Source organism: Sorex fumeus, unplaced genomic scaffold, assembly GCF_029834395.1.
Source record: "Sorex fumeus unplaced genomic scaffold, SorFum_2.1 ptg000098l, whole genome shotgun sequence".
Lineage (NCBI taxonomy): Eukaryota > Metazoa > Chordata > Mammalia > Eulipotyphla > Soricidae > Sorex > Sorex fumeus.
Window position 1 is genome coordinate 74,370,823 of NW_026606155.1, and position 12,472 is coordinate 74,383,294.

Consider the following 12,472-nt stretch of genomic DNA (forward strand, 5'->3'; position numbering starts at 1 on the left):
GCCAATTATAAACGAATGTCTCTCACGCATGTGGAAATTCTGTCCCTTAGGCGAGCCCCCTGCTAATTGTGATTGGACAGAATTGTGAAGAGCAGTTCCACTGTCTAATGAGAAGCGCGAGCGAGAAATAACGCAGCCAATAGCAGTAGCCCCAGGAGTAGGGCGGGGCCTAGGCCTTCGTCTCGGCGGCAGAGGAGACTCGGGGGCCATTTTGTGAAGAGGCGAAGGCTGAGCGGTTGACACAACGTTGCCCACCTCGAGCAGCAGTCGACTTCTCCACGTAGAACCCGGGAGTGGGAGATTCAGAATCGAATCTCTTCTCCCTCCCCCTTTGGTAAGTGGAGGGGGCGGAAGGAGAGGAGTTGCTGGGTTCCTCGGGGAGCGCGAGGGGATGCGGGAGAGAAGACGAGGGAACCCTCCCCTCGGCGGAGTCTGCATGCCCGCATTTATTCTGTTTGCTGGCGTTGGCGGCGGGGCTGGGGGTGGCGGTCGGGGTAGGTCTTCAGCGCGAATGTGTTTTGTAGGCCTCAACCCTCGCGTGGATTTAACCCGGTGTCCTCTAGGACGCGATCAGCCGGGGTAAAACGTCCTTTTGCCTCTTTTCGCTTTCCCTGTGTTAACGGCTTTTCTTTCATTTTCTCCGACCGCGAAGATTCCGAGAGATCTTGAAAGGGAAGATCCAAGAAGCTCGCTCATAGATGGGTTAATGTAGAGCCCGTGCCTCTGTTAGGTTTTGCAGTTGGACGGGAGATGGGGAAGGGGTTACCAAGTAAATTTTACCGCCAGCCTCGCAGTTCTGGAGCGTGTGCCGCAGGGCACAGGAATAAGTATCATCGACAATGGTTTCATATTTGCTGACTTCTCCCCCCCCCCCCTTTCCCTATTCGAGCGAATGATGGGCCGCGGTCATTTTCAGTTCTGTGACGAATACTGCAATTCACCGGAGTAATTAAAGCTGACTTTTTATCTGCAGGTTACAAAATCACTTGAAATATTTTAAGTTAGTGGAACTTTGCTTGAGGTAGGTATTCCTGTCTTTCTCTCCAGCCAACGTCGAAGCGTTGGCTGCCAGGGGCGTTTTGAATTAGTGGCGCATCTAGTAAGCAATTTTCCTCCCTGGGATCAAGTGGTGGTTTTTCGGAATCCCCGTTTCTGGAATCCTTAGGTACCGAAAGCGGTTTATTTCTGTCTTAGAATAACCTGATTAGAGAAGCCTGGCGGAAATTCCCAGACTGCACCTGGGGCGGGAGACTTCGTTGCGAGAATTAGATTTGTTAATTTTAACGTCCTGCGACGGATGTTAGATTGGAAATGTGATTTACTTTGAGGATTCTGTGGCTGATTTTACAAGCCATCGGAACTTGGCTTGGGTGTTGGGTAGGGGCCATGAATGGCGACGTGTTTCCTATTACCCAAGTATTACAGTAGGAAATTTTTGCTAACGTTAACCACTTTATCTAAGGAATAGTTTTTGTTTGGGGCCACGCCTAGTGAATGGGGGGTCGCTCCCTGCAGTGCTGGTGTGGGGTGGAACCATGCGGCAAGATTAAACCTGAACCTTCCGCATGTGCTCAAGCCCCAAGACCTTTGAGCTAGCGCTTTAGCCCTTAATAGTTTTTTATTAACTCGTGTTCAAATGCGGTTGACTAATTGTGTTAAACCCAGAAAAGGTTTAGGGAGGGAGAGAGAAAACTATGGGCCGAATTGCATGTTTATTTCTTTTTTCTTTTTTGGAGCCACACCCGACAGTGCCCCCCCCCCTTTCTTTTTGGCCTTGTTGGGGGAACAAAAGGGGTGTTGGGGATGGAAACAGGTGGGTCACATACAAAGCGATAGGCTCTCCTTGCCCCTGAGGGGTCTGGATTGGATCCTCTGCACCACATGATTTCCCTCGGCACCGTTGGGTGTGGCCCCAAAATCTAAAGATTATTACGCAGAACAGCTATAAATTAGATAAGGAAACCTATCAACTCTTTTTGCTTTTTGGGTCACATCCGGCCATCCACAGGGGTTAACTCCTGGCTCTGCACGCAGGAATTACTGCTGGCGGTGCTCAGGGGACCATATGGGATGCTGGGAATCGAACCCGGGTCAGCCGCGTGCAAGGCAAACGTCCTACCCACTGTGCTATCACTCCAGCCTCTCAACTCATTTTAGATATCTATTTAATATTGTTGACAAATGTTTCAATTAAAAACAGTTGGCAGGAACTGAAATTAATTGAAGGGTGGTTCACTTGATTTAGAGTTACTATTAGGTTCTCTCGGTTAGTATTGTATAGAGGTGACACTTTGATTTAATACAGTTTACTCACCTATCATTGCTTGCACACAATTCCAGGACTCTGTTTTGAGTAGTTTTGACTCTTCTCTGCCCCTCCCCCCATTTTGGTTTTGGGGCAAACCTGGCTCTGCTCAGGCATCACTCCTGGTGGTGATGGGCGCTCAGGGGACCACACTTGGCTGCCTGTAAGGCCAGTGCTTTACCAGCTGTACCATGCCTCCAAGCCCCACAATTTTTCCATTAATAAGCTTTGCATAATGGCCACAGATTCACTTTAGCAGGACAATCTTACATAAAATCTGCAGCTTAGCACTGAAGTTTGAGAAGTTTTGGCAATATAAGGAATATTTGCAATCTCAGCTTTTTAAATAAGTAGGAATTGGTAGAATGTTCTAAGTGGGTCAAAAAGGAATGGTTTAAGAAGGATCATTAAGTTACAGGTGTTAAGGATCTTTTTGTTTCTCCATGCCATGGGAGTGGTGGTAGATGCTGCAGTGAGAACTTAAACATAGTTATTAATTAGGACTCTAGAGGGTTTCACTTTTACCTTGTTGTGAATTAAATTTCAGCAATAAGCCTTTCAAATTACAAAATGACTACTTTGATCTACACCAGCTGACAAAAGTATGTTAACTAGGGAGTGTAATAGTTGAGAATGTTGGTTTAAAGGTTAGGAGGATTTTATTTTTCCTTTACCCTGATAATTGTGTCAGAAATTAATTTTCTGGACTTCAATTTAATAAATGCTTAGATTGCTTTCTTTTCCTGGGGTTTTTTGGGTTTTTTGTTTGTTTGGGGGTCACATCCTGTGGCACTTCAGGCTTACCACTAGTTCAGGAATTACTCCTGGCTGTGGTCAAGAGACCATATGTGTGGTGCAGGGGATCAAACCCAGGTGGAGTTCATGCAAGGCAAGTCCAATAACTAATATAATTTGGCCTGGTTAATTTCTTATTTATAAAGTCAAGACATTGGTGGCTAGAAGGCTGGAAATGATGTGTATATATATATATAATTTTTGAGTTACTCCTGGCTCTGCACTTAAAAATTAATCCTGATGGTCCATGTAGGATGCCAAGGATCAAACCAGGTTGGGCATGTGCAAGGCAAGCGCCTTACTGTCTCCAGCCCTAAAAAAAGTTTTATTTGAAGTAATTATAGGGGCTGGTGATGGAGCTCAGTGGTAGATCATTTGTCTTGTGTGTGAGCCCGTGTGGTGCTGGAGTTCAGTTCTGGCACCACAGGGGTGTGTGTGTGTGTGTGTGTGTGTGTGTGTTTTAGTGATTACTATTAAGTTTTAAGACCTTTTCAATCTCCAACCAAGCAATCTTTGGGTAACATTTATTCTTTTATGTAACTGTACATTATTGTGATCAGGGTAACTCGCAGTTTTGAGAAAGCTTTTGGGGGGGGGGGTGGTGAGGGCTGGGCCACGGTAGAGCTCAGGGATCACTCCTGGTGGTGCTGGGTCACCCTTAATGTGGTTCCGGGGATAAGAAAGGAAATGTTTTGTATGTATTAAATTTACTAAAGAATCAACTGGTAAGGTCCAAAACTATTCGATACAACGCAACTGCTTATGTTCTTAAAATACTGAAGAAGGGAGAAAGTGGTTAGGGTCAAGTTTTTAAATTGGTGCATTCTATAGTAGTTTATACAGTTAAAATATTGGTCTCAGTAAGCAGTTGGTGAATTTGGCATTTTGTTTATTGGTCTTGGGTCTGGAAAGATAGTACAACCAATAAGACACTTGCCTTGCACTCAGCAAACCCCTTTGGGGCCCTGGCACCCATATGGTCCATCAAGTCTGTTAGGAGTAAGCTCTGAGCACCATCACCTGTGCGATGGGGTGCCTGCCTCCCTGTCCCCCCAAATTAATTGGTCCTAACTAGGATACAGAGGTTTCTGATAAACTCAGCTTATTATCAACAAGAGGTCTGGTTAAAAATTGGTGGGTCTCCACCTCCAAAATTTTAATTGTGTTCTGGGGTGGGGTATAGATACAAAATGTGCACTTAGACTAATTGTAATCCTGGTAAACTATTAATTGTAAAGTCTTATGTCTTGGGAGATAATCCTGACTGAGATACATAAATCCTTTTTCCCATATTAATTGCTGCTTTTAAGCTTATGTCTTGTGACATACTTAGGATTAACGTAATTGAAGGTATTCCCGAGCACCAATTCAAGGGAGGTTACATTAAAATACAAATTTTCTTCAACTTTGTGGTTTATATATTTGTACACTTTGGGGGGCCACACCCAGCGATGCTCAGGGTTTATGTCTGAGGGTCTTCTTCAGGGGAGCCATATGGATGCCAGAGAACCTTTGTTGACCATGTGCAAGGCAGTGCCCTACCTACTGTATTATTGCTCTTACCCATGGTGGGGCCCCAATTTTTCATTTTTGGGCTACATTCAGTGGTGGGGTCAGGGGTTACAGTTTAGTGTGCTGAGAGAGCCTATGAGATACAGGGTCTGCTGTATGCTAGGCAAGCACCTTAGCACCTATGTACTCTAGCCCCAAATTTGTCTTTTTTTGATTTTTTAACCGTCAAAATTTTAGCCTTTGTACATCTGTTCCTACAGTTATATGGAGATACTCGAACACTTACCTACAACTTGAAGTTTGTTTTTTGTTTTTTAGTTTCCAAGATAATGTAACTTAATTTGAAGGCTGAATATTAAAATGGGAGAAGTTTTTTAATTAGTTTTGCCACATTCTGCAGTGCTTGGGGGTACTGGGCCTTTAGCATGCAAAACATGAACACTAGTCCTTTGAGTTATGTCACTGGCCCCAGGCTCATCATTCTTATTAATAGATTAATTGCAAACCTTTTAGCTAAAAAAGAAATCTTTTGTGTTTGGAATAGTTACACAAGTTTCTAAGCACAAAACAAATTCACTAAGGAACATAAATTTATGCCTGTTTAATGACATTAAATATTCAGTAGCCATTGTAATCCATCTGTGGTTTTTTGTTCTGTCAGTGAGTGCAATAAATGTGCTCCTGCTTGCCTCTTATAAAAAACATCTTGCCCCATCCCCTTTATTTTAGAGCCTGTCAAATCTCGTAGCTGGCATTATTGGTATTGAAAATAGACGTCAACTCTAGCACGTATCTTCATGATAGACGATCCCCCTTCTGTCTGTATCAGGGTAATACCGTGGAGTTAAAAATTTAAAATCTAAGATTCTGCTTTCCTCCATAATTCACATTTATTCACTTCATCTCCATTGAGCTGGGTTTTCTGTATTTTCTTTGCCCAAATTGCTATTAAAAGATGGATGTTTGAATGTAGCCCTTTTTTGAGACCCTTAGGGCAATGGAATATCATTCACTTATTAATGAACTGAAGATAGTCACTGGTAGAGGTGATGATTCTTTAGCAGCTCTCCCCATCCCAGTGCAAATGATATGCTTTCAACATGTGTTAGATGCAATGGACAGATACTTCTGTCTTGGGGGTTTAGGGCACAACATTTCTGAGGAACTCTGACTCAATCTGTCCCTTCTCCTTTCACAGGGCAGCAAGGCGAACCCCATCCCTACTCACTGGAGCTCAGCTTTGATTTTTAACCTCCTTTCCCCACCCTTCCAGAACACACACATTCCCATACCAAAACTGATTTTATAAAGATATTTTATACATAATGCAACTTGGTGTGCACTACGGCAAATTTACAGGTGTTTTTTTTTAATTGTTTCCAAAAACGGGATTTGGATTTAAGATGTAATTTTTAAAATTTCTATTTTTTTCTGCAGCAGTTGGGTTAGAGGAGGAGGAGCCTTTTAGCCTCTTATAACTGACCTCTCTACTTCCTCGTGTATTTTTAAGATTGATTGATGATGTGGAAAGGGCTTTGCTTGTCTGCTACTAAGAACTTTACCCTTGCGGTTTTTGTGGAAACTGCTTTTGGAAAGAAAAGAAATGAACTTTACTGACTTAACATTTTTGCACCTCCCGTTTTTCTAATCTGGGCTATTTTTATTTTTTTTTTTTACAGTGAGATTTTTTTGATCTTCAGCTACAGTAAGTTATATTTCAATTTTTTTTTTACATTTTTCCTGACTTTCCGCTGATTTCCTTTTTATTGTTGTTACTAGTTACTATTATTATTTATTATATTTATGATGGTGATGATGATGATGATGATAACACTGATGATTTTTAACCGGATTAAAATCGAGTTTTTCTGAATGTTCATAAGAATTTCTCCGGCCTCCTGACTGACTTTGGAGTTTTGCATCTTGGGAGAGAAAGTGAAGGCTTTAGTATTTTTAAGTGGATTGATCACATGAACCTTTTCTCTCCCAACCCCACCCTTATCCTCATCCCCTTCCCCACGCTCGAAAGAATTTTACTGGCTGTTAAGTCTGTGACCTTATTTTTCCTGATCTTTAACTTAACTGTTTAGAACATCTCTGGACGTCTGTATTTTTAATTTTTTTATTTTTATTTTTTTTATTTTTAATCTTTCATTTGTTAAATTTTTAAGCTGTGCTGCAATAAAATGTGTGTGGTACTATTTAACACCTATGATGGTGATGGCGTTTTCCCAGAAAGCCATCTTCCTCCTGTTTCCCTTAAAATTCCATTCTCCTTCCTGTACACTACTACCCCTCACAAACCACAAGCTGCAGCAACATGGATGCCCAGCCTGGAGCAGCAGCAGCCAGGATGACCTGGAGCCAGGGGGGCCTTCGGAACAGATGCACACCCTTCCTGGGTGATGGTAAGAGGTGTTAGGTCCACTTGGTTTCATTGCAAAGACTAGGGAATGTGCATCAATTTAAGTTTAGTTGTGTGGTGTAGGTAATAACATTCAGAAATGTAAAAACATTTTAAAAATGAGCTTTTTTGTCTGTGTTTACAAAAGATTTCCCAAATGAGGCGCCCTCTATTTTGCACAGTAATGGCATTTTATGAATAAGTAGGATAATCGAGTTTTTAGCTTGCAAACTTGAAAGTGGTTTAATTTTGTCATCTTACAGTACTTAAAGATTTTTTTTTTAACTACAGGATTTTATTTTTTATTTATTGGAATTTGAGGGGGAACACTGCTTTTAGGGGCTTTGACAAGTCTTACCACAGTTCTCAGGATCACTCCTGGTAGTACTGTTTTGAGACTATACACAGGTCAGAGCGAGGCAAGTGCATTAGCCCTGTATAGTCTTGTTTGTTTTTTGACCATATCTGGGAGTGCTCTCAGATCACTTCTGGGATTAAACCCTATGGATTGTGAGCAAGGCAGATGCACTGTACTATCTTTACGCTTTATGATTAATGATTACTGGGTCTTTTGTGTCCCCCATCCCCTCCCCTCCCCCCCCCCCAACCCCTGGCCTCCTAAGCAGTACGGGCATGGGAATAGATAATGGGACTCTCCCAGCAATTTTTCCGCCAACCAATCCTTGATTGTGAGGATCCAAGATGCAGCGCTGCTTGGTACTGCAGATTACTGGGAGTGCTAGGGGACTGGGGATTGAACTGAGCCACAGGGCAAGTGCTTAACCCCAAAACTCTGGCCTCTTAGATATTTTTATTACTAAAATTAATAGAATGGGTGTAAAATGAATAATACAGTAGGTGCCTAGAAGCAGTACATAGATCCCTGAGTTCTGTCAATTCCTGAGCACTACTGGATGTGACCCAAACACAAAGCTTTCCCCACCCCAAATTTCTTTTTAATGTTAGACTAAGACTGTGCTACAATACAATAATGGAAGGCCATATCTTGATTTATATTGTGGGGATTGCCTTGTTTTAATTATTGGCATCTCCATTTTGGCAGATGGATTTTACCCACAGAAAGGATGTTTTTGTTTATTTTGGGGCCACACTCTGTTCCTCTGGGGCCACACAGAGCTCCTGGCTCTGTACTCCAGGATCATTCTTGGGCTCAGAGACCACCTTGGGTACCTGGTCTCTCACCAGAGTCACCTGCATGCAAGGCAAGTGCCATAAAGGCTATCCCTGAGAAAATATATTTTATTGTTTGTTTGGGGGCCACAAGTAGTGCTCAGAGTTTACTCCTGTCTCTGAGCTCTGACCACCCCTGGCAAGACTTGGTACCCATATGGTGTGCAGGGGGGTGGAATTGTGGTAGGTTCTGTACAAGGCAAGTGCCCTGCCAGTTGTACTAGTTCTCATCCCTTCAAGGGATATCTATCTTTTTTTTTTTTCCTTCAAATTTTGGGGTGTGGATCACACCCTAGCTGTGCTCAGTGATTCCTGGTTCGATGCTCTTGGAATCATGTGCCAGGGGTAAAAACTTTGTTTCCAGAGTACAGAAAATGCATTCTTGTCCTTTGAGCTTTCTCCTTAGGGTAAGCTGCTTTTTTTTTTTTTAATTTCAGGAAGAAATCCTATGTATAACCTATGTATCCAGTTAGCAGAGATTAAGATTGAGCTGATTTAGCTTTTTCATTGACTTCTAGCTTTGACCATATTTTAGATAATTCTTTGACTCAAGCATGAATAAGGAACGAATCTAGGGCTTTGCATGTAGGAAAGCATTTGCCACCCTTGGCATCCAGTGTCATTCTTCACCTCCCCAAACCCAGTCCTGAGACAGGAGTAGTTCCTAAGCACTGTTGAATGTGGACCCCCAAACAAATATCTGGCCCATTTATAAAAGGTTAATAAAATGTAGATTTCAGAGAGTAGCCTGTGCCTATGTACTGACAATAATAGTGGAATATTTTGATAATTTGTGGTAGATGCTTTAATAGATGCTGAAATGGTGGGGAACTGGTGTTTGTTTTGGGGCCACCTGCATGCAGGTGCTCTGACACCAAAGAATGAAGCTCTGTTTTAGCTTTTAAAAAAAAAAAGCTCTTGGCTCATTTCCCCCCCTTCTGGTCCCCATATTCATTAAAAACAAAAAGATCCCATCTACATGGTGTTACTGGGAGGTCATGACAATGCTGAACTTTAAACTCAAGAATTCATTTCTAAGGCATATGTTGAGGTATCACCCTGATTCTAAGAGTGGAAATTAAAATATTTTTGTTTTGGGTTCTCCCAGTGGTACTTGGGAACTTTTAAAGAATGGGCTTTTTTTCCTCCCTGCTAATTAGTTATTTTCTAGTTTTTGGCCACATTCCAGCATAGCTGAGCAGTTCCAGCTCAGTACTCAGTAGCTGCTCTCATCTGTGTTCCATGTAGAACTAGGGATTGGATTCAGTCCTGCAGCTAGATGAGCTATCTTCAGGCCCTTTGTTTTTAATTTAGTGCCCATCTTGTACAATAGTCCTAATATTAACGTTTGGGATTAATGTAATGATACGCTACTTCACCAATAGTACAAGCATTCTTGTACCTGTCTCTAGAGCAGTTTCATCTGGATGCCATGAACTTCCAGGGTTTTCTAAGAGGGCCATGGGTGAAAATCATAAAATGGAGGTGGGGGGAACCAACACAAAAGACTAGGAAGCCAGCCACTAGTATAGGCACTACAGGAACAAATAAGGCTGGAAGGCAGCTATGGTGAGAAAAAGATGGAGAAATAATGCTCTAGACGATGGAAAATTTTCCGTTTAGGGTCCAAGTTTGTTGATGCCACATACTATATAAAAGCCATTTCTTATTCTCCGATTCTGATAACTCATTGTGTGGTTGTTTTTCATGGTAACTTCATTTTCATTCTTTGTTAATTGAATTAAGTGCATTATATTGTGGATGATGTTCTTGTGGTTTTAGAGATAAAAAAGGTTTAATAGTTCTTCAGGGCCTCACAGACTGCCAAGGGAGACAGATGAGTGAGGTAATAACACCATGTGGTTAGAGGTAAGCATAGACCCTGTTAGAAGTGTGAAAAGAAATGTCCTAAATGACATTTTCCAATGCCAGTGAACCAAGGCTTATACACATGGAATGTATTTTATAATGCTGAACTTTATTCTCACACTCGGAATTCAGGAAATGCCTTGGTGAGAAGGGGAATCTTCAACCTGATTCAGCAATTTTGAATGCATACCAGAAAGTTTTATAATTTCTTCAAAGACAAATTCCAAATTGGGGGGAGAGATCAGATTCTCAATTTTAGAGGATGAGATTAGATGGTCGTGAAAAATACAGGAGGTAGGGGCTGGAGAGATAGCACAGCGGGTAGGCCTTGCACGCAGCCGACCCGGATTCGATTCCCAGCATCCCATATGGTCCCCTGAGCACCACCAGGAGTAACTCCTGAGTGCAGAGCCAGGAGTAACCCCTGTGCATCACCAGGTGTGACCCAAAAAGCAAAACAAAAAAAATGCAGGACGTAATACAAAGAATAATAATAACCTAGTCTGGTCAAAACTGGTATTGGGATTAGAGAGAAGGGCTTAATTTCAAAGCATTAAAAGCAAGCTATTTAATGCATTTGTCCAGCCCCTCACCAGTGGTACTTAGAACCACATGTAGTGCTGGGAGGGGTTGAAATTGTCTTGCTGACAGTTTCAAAAGCCCTGCCTACTATGCTAGTTCTCTTGCATTAAAAGCTCTCCCTCCCCCCCCCCCCTTTTTTTTTGTTTGGGGGCCTTACTTGCAATGCTCAGGACTTACTCCTGCATTTACACTCAGGAATACTTCGGGGACCATATGGGATGTTGGGAATTGAACCCAGGTTGACCATATGCAAGGCAAGTGCCCTACCTGCTGTGCTGTTCAGCCCCTCTAAAGCTTTTTTAGCAAGATACTTTGGTCTTCCTGCCCCTCACAGCACCAGTTGGTGAAGTTGTAAAACAGGAGTGGTTCTAGGCCTGAGGGCACTTAGTCTGACTTGTCTTTCCTATGTCATGAGCAAAGTAATTTGTAGAAGATGGCATATCAGTTTTCTGAAAATACTACTTTGTTTCGTGGCCATACCTGGCAGATTATCCTGGGTTACTCCTGGCTCTGCACTCAGGATTTAATTCTGGGCATGTTTGGGTGCCATGCTCTGGTGCTACAACTGGAACCTGGGTCGGCTGCATACAAGGCAAACCTTTAGCATCTCTCCAGCCCTGCTACTGTTACAATTTCTAAATTTGGGGACTGGGGACATGGTGCAAAAAGGGCTGGCATTGATACTTTACCTGTGGGAGACACCCCATAGTCTCAACCCCTATGATCTCTGGGAATAAAACCTTAATTTGTATTCACTTATTTGATTTAACTTTATAAACTTGCATAAATACTATTTACACTTGGAAAATTTCTTATATAAGTTGCATGAATTCAATCCAGGCAGCCTACATGTTATTCTGTTGTTGCTTAATGTTTTCTTTTGCCCACTCTCAGTGGTTTTTATTATTTTTGGGGTCACACCCAGCAATGCTCAGGGGTTACTTCCTGATGTGTGTGTGTGGGGGGGGAATGAGCTGCTAGGGATTGAATCCGGGTGGGCCTCTTGTAAGACAGATGTCGTACCCACTGTACTATCACTATCACTTCAGCCCCACCTTTGGTGTAATAGAACTCCCTGTCAGTGCTGGGAATCTTTCATTGGTGGCATAAGTGGACCATGTGGTTCCAGGGTTTAAACCCTGGGTTCTCAGCATACAAGCTTTCCAGACATTGAAGCTATCTTATCTTCATAGCCTTCATTGGTGTGAATTGTGATTTGATTATTCCTGGAAATTTTCTTAGCTTCCAGGTGCTTCTTCCCATTTTTGGCAGTTTTTGGCAATTCTCAGTTGGTATGGTTCACTGGATTCTTTTCATGTTTACATGTGTATCTTATTGGTCATTCAGTCACACGATATTTAAAATTATTTGAAATTAAAACAGTTTTATTCACCTGATTTTGTAAAATTTGTATTCACTAATCTACAAATTACAAATGCAATTATGAAATGAAATTTTTTAATTTTTATTATTTTATTTATTTTCATTTTTAGGCCACTCCTGGCTCTGCTCAGGAAGCACTCAATAGGCTGGAGGGAGTTCTGGGGATTGAATCTGGGTCTGCTTAAAAGACAAGAAACCTACCACACTGTTTAATCGCTCCGATCCCTTGAAATCATGATTTTAAAAACAGAATGAAACGAATGTTGGTGCTCTTTATATTTCTAAATTAGAAATACATACTTTTCTCAGTGGGCTGGAGTGATAGCACAGCGGGTAAGGAATTTGCCTTGCAAGCTGCCGACATGGCCGACCTGGATTCGATTTTTCCGCCTCTCTCAGAGAGCCTGGCAAGCTCCCCATGATGAATTCAA

At 42.2% G+C, this 12,472-nt stretch overlaps 1 protein-coding gene across 11 annotated transcripts in view; it reads left to right on the forward strand.

The window, feature by feature from the left end:
• The first annotated feature begins 192 nt into the window (after positions 1–192).
• HNRNPC (heterogeneous nuclear ribonucleoprotein C) overlaps positions 193–12,472 on the forward strand; it is a 38,532-nt gene continuing 26,252 nt past the window's right edge. For 8 of the 11 annotated variants that reach the window (XM_056133458.1, XM_056133462.1, XM_056133463.1 and 5 more), the window contains exons 1-2: positions 193–334; positions 6,292–6,317. The gene's annotated coding sequence lies outside the window, so the exon portion shown is untranslated. Of the gene's footprint in view, positions 335–5,810; positions 5,972–6,291; positions 6,318–6,347; positions 7,021–12,472 lie in introns of those variants that run through there. The other 3 variants (XM_056133460.1, XM_056133459.1, XM_056133461.1) reach the window with 3 other exon arrangements.